Source organism: Moschus berezovskii, chromosome 10, assembly GCF_049115385.1.
Source record: "Moschus berezovskii isolate FMDL1 chromosome 10, NW_MosBer_1.0, whole genome shotgun sequence".
Lineage (NCBI taxonomy): Eukaryota > Metazoa > Chordata > Mammalia > Artiodactyla > Moschidae > Moschus > Moschus berezovskii.
In genome coordinates, this window is record NC_142469.1 from 102,415,048 (window position 1) to 102,435,758 (window position 20,711).

General features: G+C 47.0%; 1 long non-coding RNA gene across 1 annotated transcript; it reads left to right on the forward strand.

The window, feature by feature from the left end:
• Window positions 1-66: 66 nt before the first annotated feature.
• Window positions 67-20,511, forward strand: LOC148776374 (uncharacterized). Its single transcript, XR_016038465.1, has 3 exons — window positions 67-359; window positions 17,291-17,395; window positions 19,911-20,511. It is a non-coding gene; the product is annotated as an uncharacterized LOC148776374 (long non-coding RNA).
• Window positions 20,512-20,711: the final 200 nt, after the last annotated feature.

The following is a 20,711-nucleotide window of genomic DNA, read 5'->3' on the forward strand; positions in this document are numbered from 1 at the left end:
AGGGCAGCTCTGGTTCTTTTTTTTCTTCTTCTTCAACTTCAAAGTCCAACATCTGTAAGCCACCGAGAGTGGAAAAGATGACATGTGGCCTTAGGTGAAGGCTCTGATTCATGTCACAGGTGGGATGTGTGAATAAGAAATCGTGTTATTCTGTACGTAAACATCATCGTATTTTCTAAAGTGATCATTTCAGGTGCCCTTTATTTTGGTATCCTGTTTGGGTGCGGTCTCCCCACCCACCCACCGTCTCCTCTGTTCATCGGGACATTGACAAGCACGCTCTAGCTGCGGGATGTGGTCCCTCCAAGAAAGCCAAGACATGCTGCCTCTTTTGGAATGCAGTCATCATCCAAAGTCAGGTCAGTTTCCTTTGGGATTATGACGAGTCCACCAGAGCAGGCTGTCTACATGTTAACCTCTTCCTTAACTCAGGACTTAAGTCATAGTCAGATCAGCTCTAATTCTGATGTGGGAGGAAAACGATTTCCTTTGATTGGACATTTGAAAGAAGAAAGGAGATGGTGAACTCATTTGTGGATCTGACCTTCTGGATGAAAGAGAATCTCTGGTCTTTCCTATGGCTTAGGCTGTATATGAAATGACTCAAATACCCTGACAACAGAATGGATACACACAGTGTGACACATTTTCACACAGTGGAGTCCTACAGAGCCCTGAGAATTAATAGTCTACAGCTATGTTCAACGACGGGACTGGGTTTCAGAAAATAATGTTGAGTGAAAGAGGCCAGACGCAAAAGAGTGTACCTTGCATGCAAAGCCCCCAAATAGCAGAAGTAATCTGTGTTATTAGCAGCCAGCATGGCATTTCTGTAGGGCTGGGTAGTGACTCTGGGGGCTCAGAGAGGGTCCATCTCTTGACTCCAGGGGGGTTTCAACCTCTGGATCTGGTTGTGGTTGCTCAGTTGCTAAGTCACGTCTGGCTCTTTGCAACTCTATGGACTGCAGCCCGCCAGGCTCCTCTGACCTGGAAGTTCTCCTGGCAAGAAGAGTGGAGTGGGTTGCCATGCCCTCCTCTAAGAGATCTTCCTGACCGGGGGATTGAACCCGGGTCTCTTACGACTCCTGCATTGTCAGGCAGGTTGTTTCCCACCAGCACCACCTGCTGCTGCTGCTGCTGAATCGATTCAGTCGTGTCCGACGCTTAGTGACCCCATGGACTGTAGCCCTCCAGCCTCCTCTGTCCATGGAATTTCCCAGGCAAGATGCTGGAGTAGGTTGCCATTTCCGTCTCCAGGGGTTCTTCCCAACTTAAGGATCAAACCTGCGTCTCTTATGTCTCCTGCGTTGGCAGGTGGGTCCTTTACCACTAGTGCCCCTGGGAAGCACCCAGGAAGCACTTATCTCCAGGAGTTTGCTCAAATTCTATCTATTAAGTCACTGATGCTATCTAACCATCTCATCCTCTGTTGCCCCCTTCTCCTCCTGCCCTCAATCTTCCCCAGCATCAGGGTCTTATTTCCAATGAGTTGGCTCTTCGCATCAGGTGACCAAAGTATTGGAGCTTCAGCTTCAGCATCAGTCCTTCCAATTTAGGACTGATTTCTTTTAGGATTGACTGGTTTGGTCTCTTTGCAGTCCAAGGGATTCTCAAGAGTCTTCTCCAACACCACAGTTCAAAAGCATCAATTCTTTGGTGCTCATTCTTCTTTATGGTCCAACTCTCACATGTACATGTCTACTGGAAAAATTATACTTTGACTATACAGACCTTTGTTGGCAAAGTGATGTCTCTGCTTTTTAAGATGCTGTCTAGGTTCATCATAGCTTTCCTTCCAAGGAGCAAGCGTATTTTAATTTCGTGGCTGCAGTCACCATCTGCAGTGATTTTGGAGACCAAGAAAATAAAATCTCTCACTGCATCCACTTTTCCCCATCTATTTGCCATGAAGTGATGGGACCGGATGACATGATCTTAGTTTTTTGAATGTTGAGTTTTAAGCCAGCTTTTCACCCTCTTTCACCCTCATCAAGAGACTCTTTTAGCTCCTCTTTACTTTCTGCCTTTAGACTGGTATCATCTGCATACCTGAGGTTCTTGATATTTTTCCTTGCAATCTTGATTCCAGCCTGTGATTCATCCAGCCTGGCATTTTGCACAATGTACTTTGAGTATACGTTAAGCAGGGTGAAAATATACAGCCTTGATGTTCTCCTTTCCCAATTTTGATCCAGGCAGTTGTTCCATGTCTGGTCCTAACTGTTGCTTCTTGACCTGCATACAGGTTTCTCAGGAGGCAGGTAAGGTGGTCTGGTATTCCCAGCTCTTTAAGACTTTTCCACAATTTGTTGTGATCTATACAGTCAAAGGCTTTAGGGTAGTCAGTGAAGCAGAAACAGATGTTTTTCTGGAACTCCTCATTTCTCCATGATCCAACGAAAGTTGGCAATTTGATCTCTGGTTCCTCTGCCTCTTCGAAACCCAGCTTGCACATCTGGAAGTTCTTGGTTCACATACTATTTTGAGCATAACCCTGCTAACATGTGAAATAAGCGCAACTGTATGGTATTTGGAACATTCTTTGGCATTGCCCTTCTTTGGGATTAGAATGAAAACTGACCTTCTCCAGTCCTGTGGCCACTGCTGAGTTTTCCAAATTTGCTGGCATGTTGAGTGAAGCACTTTAACAGCATCATCTTTCAGGATTGAACCTGGTGCTGCTAGTCTTAAGTGTACATTTCTGTATGTTTGTTATTCTTCAACAAAAAGTTGACAAATACCTTGACTTAATTCATTATTAGCACCTGAAATTCTCAGTCTTTTTCATATGGATAGTACCATTCTCTTTATACTGAAAGGAGGTCATGACGAGGCACACTTTGAGAAACTGAAGCACAGAGCTGTTAGAATTTGCCCCCTAACACGGTGTCTTGGGGAGTGACCTCAGGATGGAGTTGGTGTCTAGGTTTCCAGCTGGAGGCGCCCTCTCTTAAAACTGCCAGGGTTCACGCAGCACTCCTACTGCAACCGCAGATGCTACTGCTCCTTCAGCCTCCCTTTCCCCTTAGAAGACTCTGAAATGAACTCACTGATTTCAATTTACTGCTACAAAAAAGGGCATTATGGTGGCTCGGTGGTAAAGAATCCGCCTGCCAATGCAGGAGATACAACATTCGTGGGTCTGAACCCTGGGTCAGGAAGATCTTCTGGAGGAGGAAATGACAACCCACTCCAGTATTCTTTCATGGAAAGTTCCATGGACAGAGGAGACTGGTGGGGGCGCTGCGGTCCAGGGGTCACAAGCAGTCTGACCCAATTAAGCACAGCACAGGATGCTATCCTATCCTAGCGTCAGGAAATGGTAGGTACTCAATTAATAATTTCTGTATAAATACATTTACTTTTGAAGTAGTCACATAGAGTATTACTACAATATATATATGTGTTTTATGAATTTTTCATTGGATACTTTTAAAAGTTATTCTAATAAACTTAATGTTGGCACTGCTCTTACAACCAAACCATCCAGCCTCAACTGACATATTTCCTTCTTTTTTTAAAAATGAAGACCGTATTTTTTCCTCATCTTTACAGCTGTTATGTTATGCCCTATGCCCCACATTCTACCAGTGATTTAAAACCTTTTTTTTTCTCTTGCCATGGGATTATATGTTTTTTTTTTTTTTTTTGGGCTGCACTGCACAGCATGTGGAATTTTAGTTCTTTGACCAGGGATCAAACACAGGCCCTCAGCAGTAGAAGTGCAGATTCTTAACCATTAGACCACCAGGGAAGTCCCCTTATTCAAAAGCAGATGAATCTAGAATCCGGATATATAAAATTAAAAAAAAAAACACATTTTTTAAAGTTGGTTGCTCTAGTGAGAGATGGGTGAGGGAATCGTGGGCCCACATTTTGCCTTTTCTGACAAGCCCAAGCTGGGGCTCAAAAACTCATGTTATTAGAGGTTCTCAAAGTGCATTCAGGGACCCCTGGAGCCCTTTCAGCAGAGTCCAAGTCCACAAGGTCAAACTATTTTGTAACAATACAGCGATGCTAGCTGCCTTTTTGACTATTCTCTCAAGAGTATATAGTGGAGTTTTCCAGAAGCCCCAGGTATGGGATGTTTTGATAGCTATGGGAATGCAGCCTTGCATTTTCCTGTGTTTTAAATTTTTCTCAGTTTTCCTTTCTCCTAAGATATGTATTGGTAGATACAACTTAGATAAATCAGAGAGCTTTAGAGTTGTCAATAATTTTGTAAATGTTTCCTGAGACTAACAGAGTTTGAGAACTGCCAATATCCACCATATCTTTCCATGTGAGAAAATTTCACACACGTGTCTTGTTTACCTATTATCTTCACTATGCTGCTGCTGCTGAGTCGCTTCAGTTGTGCCCGACTCTGTGAGACCCCATAGATGGCAGTCCACCAGGCTCCTCTGTCCCCGGGATTCTCCAGCCAGGAATACTGGAGTGGGTCACCATTTCCTTCTCCAATGCAGGAAAGTGAAAAGTGAAAGTGAAGTTGCTCAGTTGCATCCGAATCTTGGCGACCCCATGGATTGCAGCCCACCAGGCTCCTCTGTCCATGGGATTTTCCAGGCAAGAGTACTGGAGTGGGTTGCCATTGCCTTCTCCATAGCCATTTTCAAATGCAAATCCTTGCCAGGGTGCATTGTCTGATGGTCCATCACTCCTCTCTGCGTGTCGTCTGTTAACAGCTTCGACAAGTCTTACAGGGAAGACAGGATTCTCTCCTGCTCACTTACATCTGCTGCACTGTGGTTTTCCATGTTTTCACGACGCCTCTGAGTTGGCAGCTGCCCCAGGGTGGTCCTCACCACCGGAGTCCACTTCCGAGTCTTGTGTCCATTATGGCGGTCACTTCACTACACTTATTCTCAGTTCCCCTAACGACACAAATGTCCTTCTATATATAAACTCTAAACTCAGCCATCGACATATGAAAAATGAGGAAGCTGGGTATAAGAGAAGTGCTATTTCTCTTTGAATGTGTCGTTTAAAACTTTGTGAATTTTTAATGAAATCTGATTGTTGCTGGGGGATTATATATATGTTTTCATGTAGAGAATCATGTCTTTAAATTTATTATGAATTAGTGAATCTATTATTATAAGAAACAGACATATGAACATGTTCATTACGTGTTTCAGTAACAACTCTTTTGAAAAAAAAGAATAATGTGTTTGTTAATTATGCTGTGATAACTTTGGGCTTTTTTAAAAGGAAGAAATGCTTAAAATGCAAATGCTATAAATTATATTCAATAAAAATTCCCTCTGTTTTTTTCTTCTTCTTTCCCTCCTTCTTCTCCTCTTCTTTTTCTTGGAAACTGAATTATGGGACTAGACACGGATATTTATTGACCCTGAATCAGGGCTGAATGGGTTTTAAGTGAGCAATGAATTTAACGTTCTGCTCATATCCCGATGTTTTTATGTTTGCAGCACCCCCTCCAAATCGTCTCTTTGACATTGTTCTTGAAGTCTTCTCTTTCTGAGGGCGTTCCTACTCCTGAGGAAGCCATTCCCTGATTCAGCAGAAAGCTCCTGGCTATGTCAGAATGAAACCTGTCCCCTGTCCTGTAAACCTTTCCTGTTTTAAATCCCATTCTCTCCTGGGGATAGGCTTCCAGCTTCTTCTATTCAACCCCTGCTGCCCCCATGCCTCCCACCCCCAAAACAGACCAAGACCCTTCTCAGTAGGCAACGTTCTTGCATGACATCCATCATCAGCTCTGCATTCTAACAGTGCAAGGCTAAAGAGAGGGCTGGTGGGACGCTTATTGAACACCTACCACATGCACTGTATTGTCCTAGGCATTTTCGGACACCCTATCTGACATCATTTTTAGAACAATGCTGAGTAGTCACCCTCCCCGTCTTATAGCTGAGTCACTTGGGGCTCATTTACCCAAGTTCATTCTGTTGAACCTGGGTCTTTGGATACTAAGGCCAGTAGTCTTTCCATGATGTCCCTTAAGGATAATCCTTCAAGGGATTCATTTATCAGTGGAAACGAGATGTCTAGACCCCGTATACCAACGTAGACCAGACGAGTCTAGGTGGATCCCTATGGGGAGCTCTTACCTAGCAGACAGAGTCAGATTTAGGATCTTGTCCTGAAACTTCAAAATCTCCTTCCGTCAGTTTCATTAGTAATAATCAATTGAATACAGTTTGAGGGGCTTCCCTCATAGCTCAGTTGGTAAATAATCTGCCTTCAATGAAGGAGACCTAGGTTTGATTCCTGGTTGGGAAGATCCCCTGGAGAAGGGAAATGGGGACCCACTCCAGTATTCTTGCCTGGAAAATCCCATGGACAGAGGAGCCGGGCAGGCTGCAGTCCATGGGGTCATAAGAGTCGGACACGACTTAGCATCTAAACCACCAGAATACAATTTACATCATCTTTAAAAAAATACATAGCACCAAAGGCTCAGTGACCTACAGAAACAGTTCCATAGACAGATTAGCATTTTTCACTTGGCTGTAATTCTTCCATCAGTTGAAAACACCCTATTTTAGTGAAGTTAGTAGTAAGTGTGTCAAAAGAAGCGGCTTCCCAAGTGGCTCAGTGGTAAGGAATCCATCTGCCGATTCAGAGACGCGAGAGACGCAAGGTTTGATTCCTGAATCAGGAAAATTCCCTGGAGTAGGAAATGGCAATCTGCTCCAGTATTCTTGTCTGGAGAATCCCATGGACAGAGGAGCCTGGTGGGCTGCAGTCCATGGGGTCGCAGAGAGTCAGACACCACTGAGCACACACACTCCCACATGTCAAAAGAAGAGTGAGTGAGAGCCCTGGCAATTGCAGAGCAGTAGTATCTGTTGGCTGCTCTTAGAGACCGGACCATTGATGGGAGAACCAAGTGGGAAGGGCCATTTTCTATGTCCCTGGGAGAGTCTGATGGTCGTCATCTAAACAACAGGTAAGCTTTGTAACTGATGGGGGCTGCATCAGCAGCGGTCCTGGTGGTGACCGAGGAGATGGCCACCCTGCCCGCCGCGACTGCTGCCTTGCTCGACACGTGGCTCCCACTGTGGAAACCAAGTAGGAAGGGCCGGGTCCTACACCACTGATTCCGAAAATCGCAGAGGAAGTTTGACTGCGGCTTCTCCGGACAAGAGTGAAATTTGGAAGGGCTTTCCTTGTGGTGGCTCAGCTGGTAAAGAATGCCTGCGATGCAGGAGACCTGAGTTTGATCCCTGGGTTGGGAAGATCCCCTGGAGGAGGGAAAAGGTTACCCGCACCAGTATTCTGGCCCGGAGAAGTCCATGGACTGTACAGTCCATGGAGTAGCAAAGAGCTGGACACCACTCTTTCACTTCACTGTCAAAAAACAACCAAAAAAGAAAAGATCATTTTCACTCTCTCCATAGTCTTATAATCTCTTTCAGAAAGCATGTTCTCACCCTGCATGACAGGAGTTTTCAGAACATGGAAAGGAAGTTAAACGGCTTTTGCTAGCAAGCAGGAATAGACAGGGAGGCCTGGCGTGCTGCAGTCCACTGGGTCGCAAAGAGCCAGATATGACCGAGTGACTAAGCAACAAGAAACAGGCAAGAGAGGCGGTCAGGCTGAAGGAGCACACGTAAAGATGATTCTCGTGTTAGGATGTTTATTACCTAGCTCACGGTCACAAACGATTTTTCCTCCCAATAACTGGTTCTGTTTTTACTGGGACGAGTGTCTAAAGGCAATAAACTTCGTGACGGAGTCTGTGATTCCTAAGCTGAGTGCGTATTTTTGGGTGTTACTGAGAGCACTCAGGTTTCTTCCTGCTGCTCCAGGCTGACTCTGGATTCCCCTGCACGAAGGCTGTTACTACTCCATCCTGACAGCTGTGACCAAGACATACGCGTCATTCACCCCGTATTTTCCAGATGGACTGTGCAGTGTTACCCATGCTGCCATGGACACGACCACTTGAGAACCAGTCTTTCCATTCTCAGCTCACTCTTCCTTTCTCTCTGTGACCCAGAGCTTCTTAATTGAATTTCTTAATTAGAGTGATACCAACTACTTCTGGAGAAGGCAATGGCAAGCCACTCCGGTCCTCTTGCCTGGAAAATCCCATGGACGGAGGAGCCTGGTAGGCTGCAGTCCACGGGGTTGCTAAGAGTCGGACACGACTAAGCAACTTCGTTTTCACTTTTCACTTTTATGCACTGGAGAAGGAAATGGCAACCCACTCCAGTGTTCTTGCCTGGAGAATCCCAGGGACGGAGGAGCCTGGTGGGCTGCCGTCTATGGGATCATGCAGAGTCAGACACGACTGACGTGACTTAGCAGCAGCAACTACTTCCTAGGGCCTTCCAGGTGGTGCCGTGGTAAAGAATCCGCCTGCAATGCAGGAGACAGAGGAGATATGGGTTCGATCCCTGGGCTGGGAAGATCCCCTGGAAGAGGAAATAGCAACCCACTCCAGTATTCTTGCTTGGAGAGTCCCATGGACAGAGGCGCCTGGTGGGCTACAGTCCATAGGGACGCAGAGTCAGACACAACTGAACATACATGTAAGGCAACTACTTCCTGCATGGAGGAGTCTTTTCCCAAAGAGGTCACAATTTCCTCGAGGACTTTTACACCACGGCCGTGCCTGATGGATACCCTGACCTTCTAGAAAGTTCTTCAGGTTACAAATTAAAAAATTTCAAAATAATCGAGTCTTTTCTCTGATTATGAGCCCCCCTCCCTAACCTGTCATGTTTTAGCCACAGAATCTTGTTATTCCCTAGAAAGTACACTGCACTCTTAGTCCCTTGGACAGCAAGGAGATCAAACTGGTCAATCCTAAAGGAAATCAACCTGAATATTCATTGGAAGGAATGATGCTGAAGCTGAAGCTCCAATACTTTGGCCACTTACTTTGAGAAATCGACTTACTGGGAAAGATCCTGATGCTGGAGAAGACTGAAGGCAAAAGAAGGGGGCGGCAGAGGATGAGATGGTTGGATGGCATCACCGACTCAATGGACATGAGTTTGAGCAACCTCCAGGAGATGGTGAAGGACGGGGAAGCCTGACGTGCTGCAGTCTGTGGGGTCGCAGAGAGTCGGGCACGACTGAGCGACTGAACAGCAACAACAAAAGTGCGCTCCTCCTCTGCCGTCCTGTGGCGAAGCTGCTCCCCTGCCTGGAAGGCTGCGCTCCACAGCCCAGTGGAGTCCTCTGGTTCCCTCCCTCTGAGTCCAGCTCAAACCCCATGTCCCTAAGACCCATCCCACAGACTCTTCCAGAAGGAATCAAGTGCCCTTCCCTGGTTCTGCAGATGCTCACCTTGCATCTCCAGAAACCAGGGTCCAACCTCCATCTTCTGTCCTGACAAGTGCCCTGCACAGTGCATGGTACAGAGCAGACATTTACCACACTTCTATTACCTTCCACAACAAAATTCCGTTATTACATGAAAGCAGTTAAATCTTGCTCTATGTTTATTGGGGTTGAAAGGTGTTACTCAGCCTCTTTCTCCTCTCTGTCACGAAGTGACAGTGCTTAATGCTTAAGACCTTAAGGACGTCTGCTCCTGGCATGGCCGTCATGATCAGCAGGTTGATGTTGACACCGGCTCTTGAGAATTAGGCCGACAGACGTTCTGGTCTTGGCTGAGGTAAGGAGGCCTCACCCGAGACAGGTTTGAGACAGCAGGGCTCAGCGCCTGGGTGCTGACTGTGCCGGTGAACTTGGACGGGACAGTCATGACTGTCTCATCACCTCCCACCCTCCACCGACTGAAGTCTCGCTTCTCTGGGGGCAGGAAATCTTGTGATGTTTCCTCTCAGATTCTCTGACTTCACCTGCCCTGGGGCCATCTAGTCAAGGCTATGATTTTTCCAGGAGTCATGTATGAATGTGACAGTAGGACTATAAAGAAGGCTGAGCGCAGAAGAATTGATGCTTTTGAACTGTGGTGCTGGAGAAGACTCCTGCGAGTCCCTTGGACTGCAAGGAGATCCAACCAGTCCATCCTAAAGGAGATCAGTCCTAGGTGTTCATTGGAAGGACTGATGCTGAAGCTGAAACTCCAATACTTTGGCCACCTGATTCAAAGAGCTGACTCACTGGAAAAGAGCCTGATGCTGGGAGGGATTGGGGGCAGGAGGAGAAGGGGACGACAGAGGATGAGACGGCTGGATGGCATCACCGACTCTATGGACAAGAGTTTGGGTGAACTCCGGGAGTTGGTGATGGACAGGGAGGCCTGGCGTGCTGCAGTCCATGGGGTCGCAAAGAGTCGGACATGACTGAGCAACTGAACTGAACTGGCCCAGGGGATCAGGTTCCATTCTGTGCAGCTGAGGAGGCCTGGACACCAGGACTTATAATCAAGGACCAGGGCGTGGTGCAGTCAACCATAGTCCAAGGCTTTTCCTCTCTGCTGTGAATTCTCCACTGTCCTGAGTCCTCCAGCCAGACTGGGCTCAGGTCTCACCTTTAAGTGAGGGCATGGGATTCACTGACCTGCAGAGCACTTGGCTATGCTAAATTCCTTTTATTAGATGACTGTGGTTGTAGTGAATTAACAGTAAAACTCCTTGCCTGCCTCTCCTCTAAGAAACATCCGTGAAAGTCTATGGGTGCATGGATGGGGTGGGAGAGACGTCCCAGCTTCTCCCAGTCCAGGGCTCGTGGAGGGTGCTCTGGATGGAGGCTAGGTGGGGGCTTGGGCTGCGGCAGAGGAAATCCAGTCCATGTCCTTCAGGGTCATTCTTCTTCCTGGTAGGAAAAGGGCTGTCCTCCAGCCAAACTGTAACTCTGCTATGGCTCGACAGTTACCTGAACATCCCCGAGATTTGCTGGGCCACGGCATCCCTAATATTGCAGGTGTCATTGTGTCTTGCGGAATGATTTGCTGTGTCCACAAAATGCCTGCATTTTTGCGGTGGATACATATATATTTTAAATCTGCCTCCCAGATCTTTGTGATAATTAATCTTTGTATTGGAATACAAAATCGCCTCAGCATAAAATAACATTTGAAGAACTCAGTGTTTACAGGAAGCTGGCTTGAAAAATAAGAAAGGCTAGAACAAAATGTTCTTCTTAAACTGCCTTCCCCACTTATTGAGATCACGATAAAGAATTAGAAATAAACTATGTTGAGATTAGGAGATTAGAATCTGTGAATTGCTGATGATATAACCAGCACCATGTCATAGGCAAGGCAATGCTCCAACTTACTTGCATAGATCAGTTTAAGAACTAAAGAAGCCTTCCTTTGTGATTGTATTTTGGCCCCCGAAATTGCACAAAGAAAGCACGATGTCAAAAAAGGATAAGTCGGGAACCCTGAGCATCTTTTAACTGCAGCATAATTCAGCAGATTTTTTGAAGAAAAACAGAGAAAATTATGACAATTGAGGTTCTTTGTTAGCAGTCCACAAAATTCATGTGCAGCATTTGTTAAAAAAAAAATCCGAACTAAAAAAGTAGTAACTGTGGAAAAATGTTTACTTAGCCTGTTTCCAAAATACCTTTTAAAGAGATATTTCTTCTAGTTTTCTTTGATTTTTTTAAAAAACTCAATGCTTTTTTCATTTGTCTTGTGAAAAATATTATCCAGGGTTTTTACCTCCCTGCTTAAATTTTTAAAAAGAAAAGTATTTGTCACTTTGAAGCTGTGTGGTCCTTTTCTCAGACACTATGCCTTATTTGGTGTCTCCTGAGAAAGTCTCCTGGGAACGGCCTCTGAAGGTGTCGTCGGCTCCTGGGGCTGGGGGTTCAGGGTGCTGTGGCTGTAGGTAGGGCAGGGTGGTCGAAGCTCCCACAAGAAGCAGGGGTTTCTATGCAAGCTCCAACCTAGCCTGAGCGAGGTTGTCAGTGACGAGGGTTCTGTGATCAAAGGATGGCTTGGCCTTCCCGTTTTCAGGTTCAGCCACTAACCAGCCCTTAGTGGTCAGGACCATAAGTGCCTTTTTCCCGTTGAAAATGGGAGCCTCTCGGATGCTCTAGTCCAGACTGGTTCTGATTTAGATCTCGGAATGTTGCTCAGATGGAGTAGGAAATGGCAACCCACTCCAGTATTCTTGCCTGGGAAATCCCATGGACAGAGGAACCTGGCAGGCTACAGTCCATGGGATCACAAAGAGTCAGACCTGATTGAGTGACTAAACAGCAAGAGCCTTTGGGAAGAGGGGTCAAGATGAATCCATGATAGTTCTGGTACGCCTGATAACCTCCCTTAGAGGAAGGGGGATGAGAAAATGGATCGAAAGAGTAAGAACAAATTTACACTAAGCCATGGGAGAGTGTGTGGTCGCCAGTACACACCACTGATATTCTTAAATGCTTAGCCCTCCCCTTCTGGGAGTGGATGAACTGAACCAGGGTCCTGCTGTGTTCTTTGTAGCCCGTGACTTCTGGGTTTTTCCTACAGATAAAAGAACCACAAGGTTTTGCCTCCTGCCTTTGGGCCATAAAACATTATACAAAATGCTAATAACCACATATTTTAAAAAAACTATTCTTGTATCCGTCCTAAATTTTATATATGTTGATGGCAAAACTGAGCCCGAATGTAATTTCTCTGAGATGTATCCTTTGTGAGAAGTTCAGTAAATCCCAAAAAGCAACGTTTTATCCCCCCAAAATTTGCCAAATAGTGTTGCTCAAATTTGAGCACTTATCAGCATCACCGGTGTGTGTTAGTCAGTCATGTCTCTTTGTGATCCCATGGACTGTAGCCTGCCAGGAATTCTCCAGGCAAGAATACTGTAGTGGATTGCCATTTCCTTCTCCATGGGTTGCCATGGCCTCCTCCGGAGGATCTTCCCAGCCCAGGGATCAAACCCAGGTATCCTGCATTGCAGGCTGATTCTTTACTGTCTGAGCCACCAGGGAAGCCCAAGAATACTGGAGTGGGTAGCCTATCCCTTCTCCAGTGGATCCTCCTGACCTAGGAATCAAACCAGGGTCTCCTGCATTGCAGGCAGATTCTTTATCAGCTGAGCTACCAGGGAAGTCCAGCATCACCTGGAGGACAGATTAAAACCCTGACTGTGGGCCTTGAACCTAGCGCCTCTGACTCAGCAGGTCTGGGGAAAGGTCCAGGAACTATATATCCTCCAACACTCCCAGACTGGGCTGCAGACCATACTTGGGAAGCCTCCGAGAGAAGTGTCAGGAAAAAGTAAACGCGTTTACTCCTGCGTCCTGGGCATTGGGGTGGTTTATGTAGCAACATCTTTATAGTCACTGGGCTATTCCACAATCCCAGCACTTTTCTGGCTTGCAAGCATTTGTCTTGCCCCTGCAATGAGTCTGCAGGCCCTTACAATGGAGAAATTCATTCTGACACCCTGAGACGGCCTTGGGGGGCCCAGTAGGAAGTTCACAAATGTTCATCTGTAAGAATGAGAAAAATGACAGCTTCCCCAGTCAGAAGTGACACTTCTGCTTTATCAGATAGTGAATGCATCTCAGATCCTGGTTGCTATGCTCGATGCTGTTTTTCCAGATAAGACTTTGGGGCAGGGGCTACTCCAAAGGAATTGTGCAACTTCCAGAATAATCCCAAGAACCTTTAATAGACCTCCAGAGAGATGACAGCCACTGTTGATTGACTTAGAGGCCTAAGATCTAATGAAACAGAAGCTTTGCTGATTTTACTTTTTTTCCAGATAAATGTGGTAATCACCTGTTGGTGACTCACTTCCAGTGGCCCTGGGTTAAGGAAACCCAAATGGACCGCAAGTTACACTGGCCTGTTCTGAAGCTTGGAGTCGGCTGTTTGCCCACAGGGTGCCTGTTCCTCATTAGAAGGGCTGGGCTGTCTACAAACGCCCTTCTGCAAATCCTAAACACTTGAAGGAGAGCTTCCTTTACTGGTATCTACCAGAACATGCTGTGTGTGTATGTAACATTGTCCTTTCACTTACACATCACAAATGAGCAGGTAGATAGAATACATAAATGTTAGTTGCATCTTTCTTGCCATAGGAGAAAAGGCAGTTTCAAGTTTAAGCAGCAGTCCTTTGCACACTGAGATGCACACTAGAATCCCTTGGGGGAGCTTTTAAAAATCCCCGATACCAAAGCCACTTCGTATACCAACCAGTGAAACTGTCATTTCTGAAGTTGGGATCCAGACATCAGTATTAAAAATAATAATAAAAAAATTCTACAGAGAATTGCAATAGGCAGCCAAACTTGAGGTCCAGAGATCTTAGCAACAGCTTTTGGGGTAAACTGATCTGTTAATTCCACACTGGATCCTTTGCTGCAATCCCAGCCCTGGACGAGCTTCAAAGCAGCAGGTGCACTCCCGGGCAGGGTGAGAGGCTGGGCCCATTTCCCTTCTAGAAGAAGACCAGTCCCGGAAAACCACTGTCCTGACCCACCCTCTTCTGCTCACAGAGGGAGGGAGCTGGGGTGACTGAGGATCTGCTGCAATCTTGTGATTGATCAAAAGTGGCCACGGATTCTGTACAGCTGCTCCCAGCAAGAGAGGGCATCTACTTCCCCACCCCTTGAAGCTGGGCTGCTTTCACGACTTGCTCTGCCCTGTAGGGTGTGACAAAATGGATGTCGTGTGCGTTCTGAACCCTGGGACTGCAGCTGCTCAGAAGCTCCAACCTTTGCTCTTCTGCATGTGGCTCTGAGATGGCCGTGTGGGCAGCCATGCTCGCCTCCCGGAGGATGAAAGGCTGCATGGAGGAGCGGTCAGGTGCTCTGCCCAGCCAGCACCCACTCGCAGACCGTAGGGACTCTCCAGCTGAAGGGTGTCATCTGAGTGAGGACACGTGAAACCATCAGAGGAGCTCCAGCCAGTAAAGTCAGGAAAATCAGAAACTGCTGTTGTGTAAGAGACTGTGTTTTGGGGTGGTTGTTACTCAGGAATAGAAGCCTGATACCAACAGGGACTCCAGCAACTGTTCTCGTGACTGCTGCACAAGGGCCTCGAGGCCAGGTCTGTGTTGCATTGCCAGTACTGATTTTAAAAAGCACTGATTTAACCTCTTTGTCAGCGGGAGTCATTCATTTTAAAGCAGCTTCATGAACTATTGGGACTTCTCTGGTAGCTCAGCAGTAAAGAACCTGTCTGCAATGCACGAGATGCAAGGAGACATGAGTTCAATCCCTGGGTTGGGAAGATCCCCCTGGAGAAGGAAATGCCAACCCACTCCATTATTCTTGCCTGGAGAATCCAATGGACAGAGGAGCCTGGCAGGCTACAGTCTATGGGGTTGCCAAAGAGTCGACACGACTTAGCGACTAAATAACAACAATAAACACGAACTATTGATATGGTATTTCTTGCACTGAGTGCGATGCATTTTTCATGATAACAAAATTTAAAGCAGACTGTAGAGATGTAAAATAAAAATCAACCAGTGAAGGATGCCAAAAAAAAAAAAAATCGGTACCCATGGACACAAATTATATATCAGGAAGCTTTCAGATGCAAAACTGAAGGCTAAAGTAGCCAGAACTTTGAATAATACGTTGACAAATTCCAGAAAATAATGATTGTCTCCGTGGGCTCTGGGAATTGAACTACTTCTGTAAATTTACTTCTGATATTATTTATAGTCAGTCAGTGGGCAAAGTGTTTAACTGGGTGTTGAAAAGTCTGGGAAAAGGACATGGTTCCCAGGCTCAAGGAGCATGTATTGTGCTCCATTCCCATTACTTTGGTTTTCCAAGTCAGTAACTGCTGACAGCATTCATAATCTTGGTTCTGATGGTGGGAACTCAAACCTAGCTCTTGTGGAGACAGTCTGTGGTTCTTCAGTGGAAGGAGGGGAGCCCCAGCTCCACTAGGGTTTTGTGGACAGCGGGGTGGAGCCAGGGCGGGGGTGGGGAACGGGGCTTCTCGCACAGCAGTCTCGACAGCGCCTCTACTGGGCAGCATGCTCGTGTGATTCAGCATCTGCTGCTGCTGCTGCTAAGTCACTTCAGTCGTGTCCGACTCTGTGTGACCCCATAGATGGAAGCCCACCAGGCTCCCCCTTCCCTGGGATTCTCCAGGCAAGAACACTGGAGTGGGTTGCCATTTCCTTCTCCAATGTGTGAAAGTGAAAAGTGAAAGTGAAGTCGCTCAGTCGTGTCCGACCCTTAGCGACCCCACGGATTGCAGCCCAGCAGGCTCCTCCATCCATGGGGTTTTCTAGGCAAGAGTACTGGAGTGGCTGATTCAGCATCTAGGAGCAATTAAACCAGAAGGCTGTGCCTCGCAACCGACCACTCAGATTTTACCTCCTCATATTACACTTATGTGCCTGTGTGTGCATGAACACACACACACAGACACTGGTTTGCTAGGGCGCACACACACACACACTGGTTTGCTAGGGCACACACACACACACACACACACACACAATGGTTTTCTAGGGCCGCCACACACACACACACACTGGTTTGCTAGGGCCGCCACGGCAAAATACCATAGACTGGCACACACACACACACACACACACAATGGTTTTCTAGGGCCGCCACACACACACACACACACTGGTTTGCTAGGGCCGCCACGGCAAAATACCATAGACTGGCACACACACACACACACACACACAATGGTTTGCTAGGGCCGCCACACACACACACACACACACACACACACACACACACTGGTTTCACACACACACACACACACACTGGTTTCACACACACACACACACACACACACACACTGGTTTGCTAGGGCCGCCACGGCAAAATACCATAGACTGGGTGGCTTAAATAACTGAGATGTAGTTTTCACAGTTCTAGAGGCTAGAACGTGCCTGGTGGCTCAGACGGTAAAGAGTCCGCCTGCAATGTGGGAGACCTGGGTTCAATCCCTGGGTCAGGAAGATCCCCTGGAGGAGGAAATGGCAACCCACTCCAGTATTCGTGCCTGCAGAATCCCAAGGACAGAGGAGCCTGGTGGGCTACAGTCCATGGGGTCGCAAAGAGTCAGACACGACTGAGAGACTAAACCCAGAGCCTAGAAGGCCAAGATCGAGGTGTCTGCGGGTTTGGCTTCTCCTGAGGCCTCTCTCCTTCGCGTGCAGAACGACCACCTTCTCGCGGTGCCCTCACACGGCCTTTCCTCTGTGGTGAACGTCCCTGGGGTCTCTCTGGGTGTCCTAACCTCCTCTTCTCATAACGACACTGGCTCTCACTGTGTCACAGAACATCCCAACGGCCTCATTTTAGCTGAATCACCTCATACCAGGCCTCTCGAGACACCGTCATGTTCTAAGGTCCTTCATTTGAGTTAAGGACTTGGCACATGGATTTGTGTGTGTGTAAATCCACAGACATATATTTCACTGACAGGAAGTATTTCTGCATTTGTCTCCCTGGAAAGGAGTTAGCGTCAGCTCTCTGCCTGATGTTAAAGTCTACAAAGACAAAGGGAAGAGGAAAGCAAGTGGCTCTGAAGCAGCAGACACTCAAGCCTGAGTCACTGGAGGTGAGGGGCTGGGAGAAGGGCAGGAAGTCCGAGGGCCCGGGGTGGGGTGGTGGTGGTGGTGGGGTTCGTAAGCCTGCTCTGGCTCTCCAGAGGGGCGTCAGTTAACTGGGATGAAAACCCCACCTTCTTGAGTGAGATTGCTCAAGTTCTTATTCAGAAATAATCGCCAAAGAGGAAATTTTGGCGGTTCTTCTCTTCCTTCTCGTTCTCAAACCTCCTAAATGTGATTAGGCAGATGGGACTTCCCTAAACAAAAGTCACTCAGTTCCCATTTTCTCTAATTGGAAGCATTTCACAGAAAAAGCCAGGCTACCAGATAAATATGTGAGACATTTCTTAACTGAGGGGGGGAATTCTGTAGATAACTAGGGACTCTGAGAGCAGGATAGAGGATGTTTGCCTAAATCCAACAACGGGAATTAATTTACAAACTCAACGGACCGTGCTATGGAATCTATTCAACACTCGAGTCTGAGGGAGCACCTCCCAAATTTGTCTAGCCAATCTGCTCATCCTCCACAGTGGAGTGCTTCTGGAGCCAGCCAGAGGGCTCCCATGGCCTTCTTCTCGCTCCCGAGAAGGGCTAGAGCCACCGCTGCAGGAGGTGCTACCTTCCTGCTGGCCGTGGAGGGAGGGGTAGACAGGGGTTCAAAAAGAAAACATGCAAAATCCACCCAGGAACAAACAGTGGGACAATGAGACATCGAAATCCTGAAACTGGAACCGTCAATGAGAATGGCCAAAGATGGAAGACATCAACTCCTGCACACAAGAGTCCTCCAGGCAGAGGTTGGCACGAGGAGCCTGGTGCAGGCCGCCTGTGTCCTTTGAGTCCTGAGCGGGACAGCTCCCTTCCTGGGGGTTTTGATTTGTGGTTCATTTGCCTTCCTGCATTACTTTTGCCTGTTTGGTTGGTTTTAGTCATGATGCGTTGAAAGACGTTAAGGAAGGAAGGGAGCTTCTATGGTATCTCAGCAATCGTCTCCAGACATGGAGATTACAAATTTTGCTCAGAATTCATTAAATGAATAAAGCATATAAATATTTCCTGTACTACTTTTTTTCTCAAGAAAGGAATTTACTTCTTCCCCTGAAAGAGAAGCCAAATCTGGGACCCAGAGTCACACAGGAGCCTGAGTCTCCCCTGAGGAAGTGTGGGGACCCGTGTGGGATGGCCGTGACCATCAAACAGCAGAGGGTCCCCACTGTCTTCCTGGGGAGCCTGCTTGGTGTCTCTCAACGGGTCTCCAGGGGTCTGTGGCTCAACAGATGAATCGTGGTCATTTCCTGTTACACAGACTTAAAGTGAGCGATAACTTGTTTTAAGTTGTTCCTCCATATTTATCGGGTTTCCCAGGTGGCCCAGTGGTAAAGAGTCTGCCTGCCAATGCAGGAGCTGCGGGACGTGTGGGTTTGATCCCTGGGTCGGGAAGATCCCCTGGAGGAAATGGCAACCCACTCCAGTATTCTTGCCTGGGAAATCCCATGGACAGAGGAGCCTGGTGGGCTACAGTCTGTGGGGTTGTCGCAAGGAGTTGGACACGACTAGTGACTGAACACGCATGCAGCTGTATTTATCGGGAATTGACCACCAACACTTGTCTGTATTGTTAATCTACTCTGTGTTGCTATTTGACTTGGTACAAAATTACAGTTATTCTAAAGTCAGCATGTTAACATTTCACGGTGATCAAAACCCTTCCTTAGGATTTTTAGGTGACTGATGCTCAAACAAGGCTGATAGGGAGGCCCTGGGGGACATCTCAGGCAGTGCTCTGCTTGTGTCTCCATCAGGGCAGAGGCTGTGTCTCATTCCTAAAGCAACATTCTCTCCACACTGCCTGGCATGTAGGGGCATCCAGTTAAGGTGGGTGGAAGAAATGAATTCCTCTAGGGGACACATGTGAGTATAGAGCGCGCGTGGCCTTGACTCTGCAGCTGAGGGTGACGGAGGTCCTCAAGTGGTGGCAGAATCACTAGCTGGGTTCATCCAAGTGTTGGCCTGGAGTCAGGAGGGAGGAGGAAGCGGGGTCATGTTCCCGCCTGGGGGCCTTTATGGGAAGGGAGAAGGTTCTTTCTACACAGTACTGAGTCTGGTTTTCTCTGCGGTCTGCCTTGAAAGTCCCACTAATAGTGTGACCAGTGGAGAGAAGTCTGTTTCGGCTGCCCCAGTAGAGGGATTCTATAGAAAATATTTACAAGAGCTCAGGCAAAGACCCTGAACAGAGGGAGGAGGTGGCCACAGGGCCAGGAAACCTTTTGGCTGGTACCCCAGAGTCCCTCTCTCGATCACTGGTGCCCACAAGCCTGGAGAGAAATACCTTGTCTGAAGCTGCTCGGTGGATCCCTCACTGCTAGTTTTAGTGATGAGTCCGTCTTCCCCCAACCAACAGGAAGTGGCGTGCCGTGCCCGCGGTCATTAGTGATGCTACTGGGGAAAAGGAAGGCTTTCATTCCTTCACATCCTCCTTAGAGCTCTATGTTTCACATAGTGTAACTAGTTTTTTCTCAACAGGAAGAAAACTACTCTGCGTGAGAACTGGTTCTCCCTTCTGGAATCTGCAGACCGCTGCATCCTTTTTCGAGGTTGCCTGTCAGGGTGGCTGTGTCTTAGAACAGCACTGCTCAATGCTGCCTGGACATCAGAGCCACCTAGGGGCCCTGAAATGATCCCAGGGCACCGGTTTGACCCAGGTCAACTTCTCCGGAATCTTTGGACTCAGGTATCCATATCTTCAAAAGCCCCTCAAGGAGTTCCAAGCGGAAGCCAGTGTTGCGAACCACTGCTTAGAGACTAATAGCAGTCCTCACCGGTAAAAGCTTTGATAAACAAAAAGTCCAAAGATTTCTTTTAATTGGAAAAAGTAAATTTTTCATAGTCTTATAATTCAAAAGCTACTGAAGGGATTTTCCCCCCTCCTCGAACTTTCCATGAATGAAAAACAAAACAAATTTATACTGAAAACAATAATGAGAAGATTCAGCCCAAAGTAGAATTTTCCAGAAAGTTATGGGCAAGTGAAAAAAACCAAAGACTATCACTGAAAAAAAAAAAAGCTTTTACAGGAATTTCCTTTTAAATTTGCTTGCAATGAGTGTCTCCTTTCAAAGGTGAATAAACAGCATTTGCCAAAAAGCCCCACCTTTGGCTGTTGCTAAGAAGCTCAGTGTCATGGGATGGAAATGCCCAGGGCAGAGTTAACTCAATCTGACTCAATGTGGGTTTTTTTTTTTTTTTACAAGTCTTTTTTGTTTTTTAATTAAGAAATTAACAAATTTTTAACAGTAAGAGAGCAAGTGGGTTACAGAATGACTA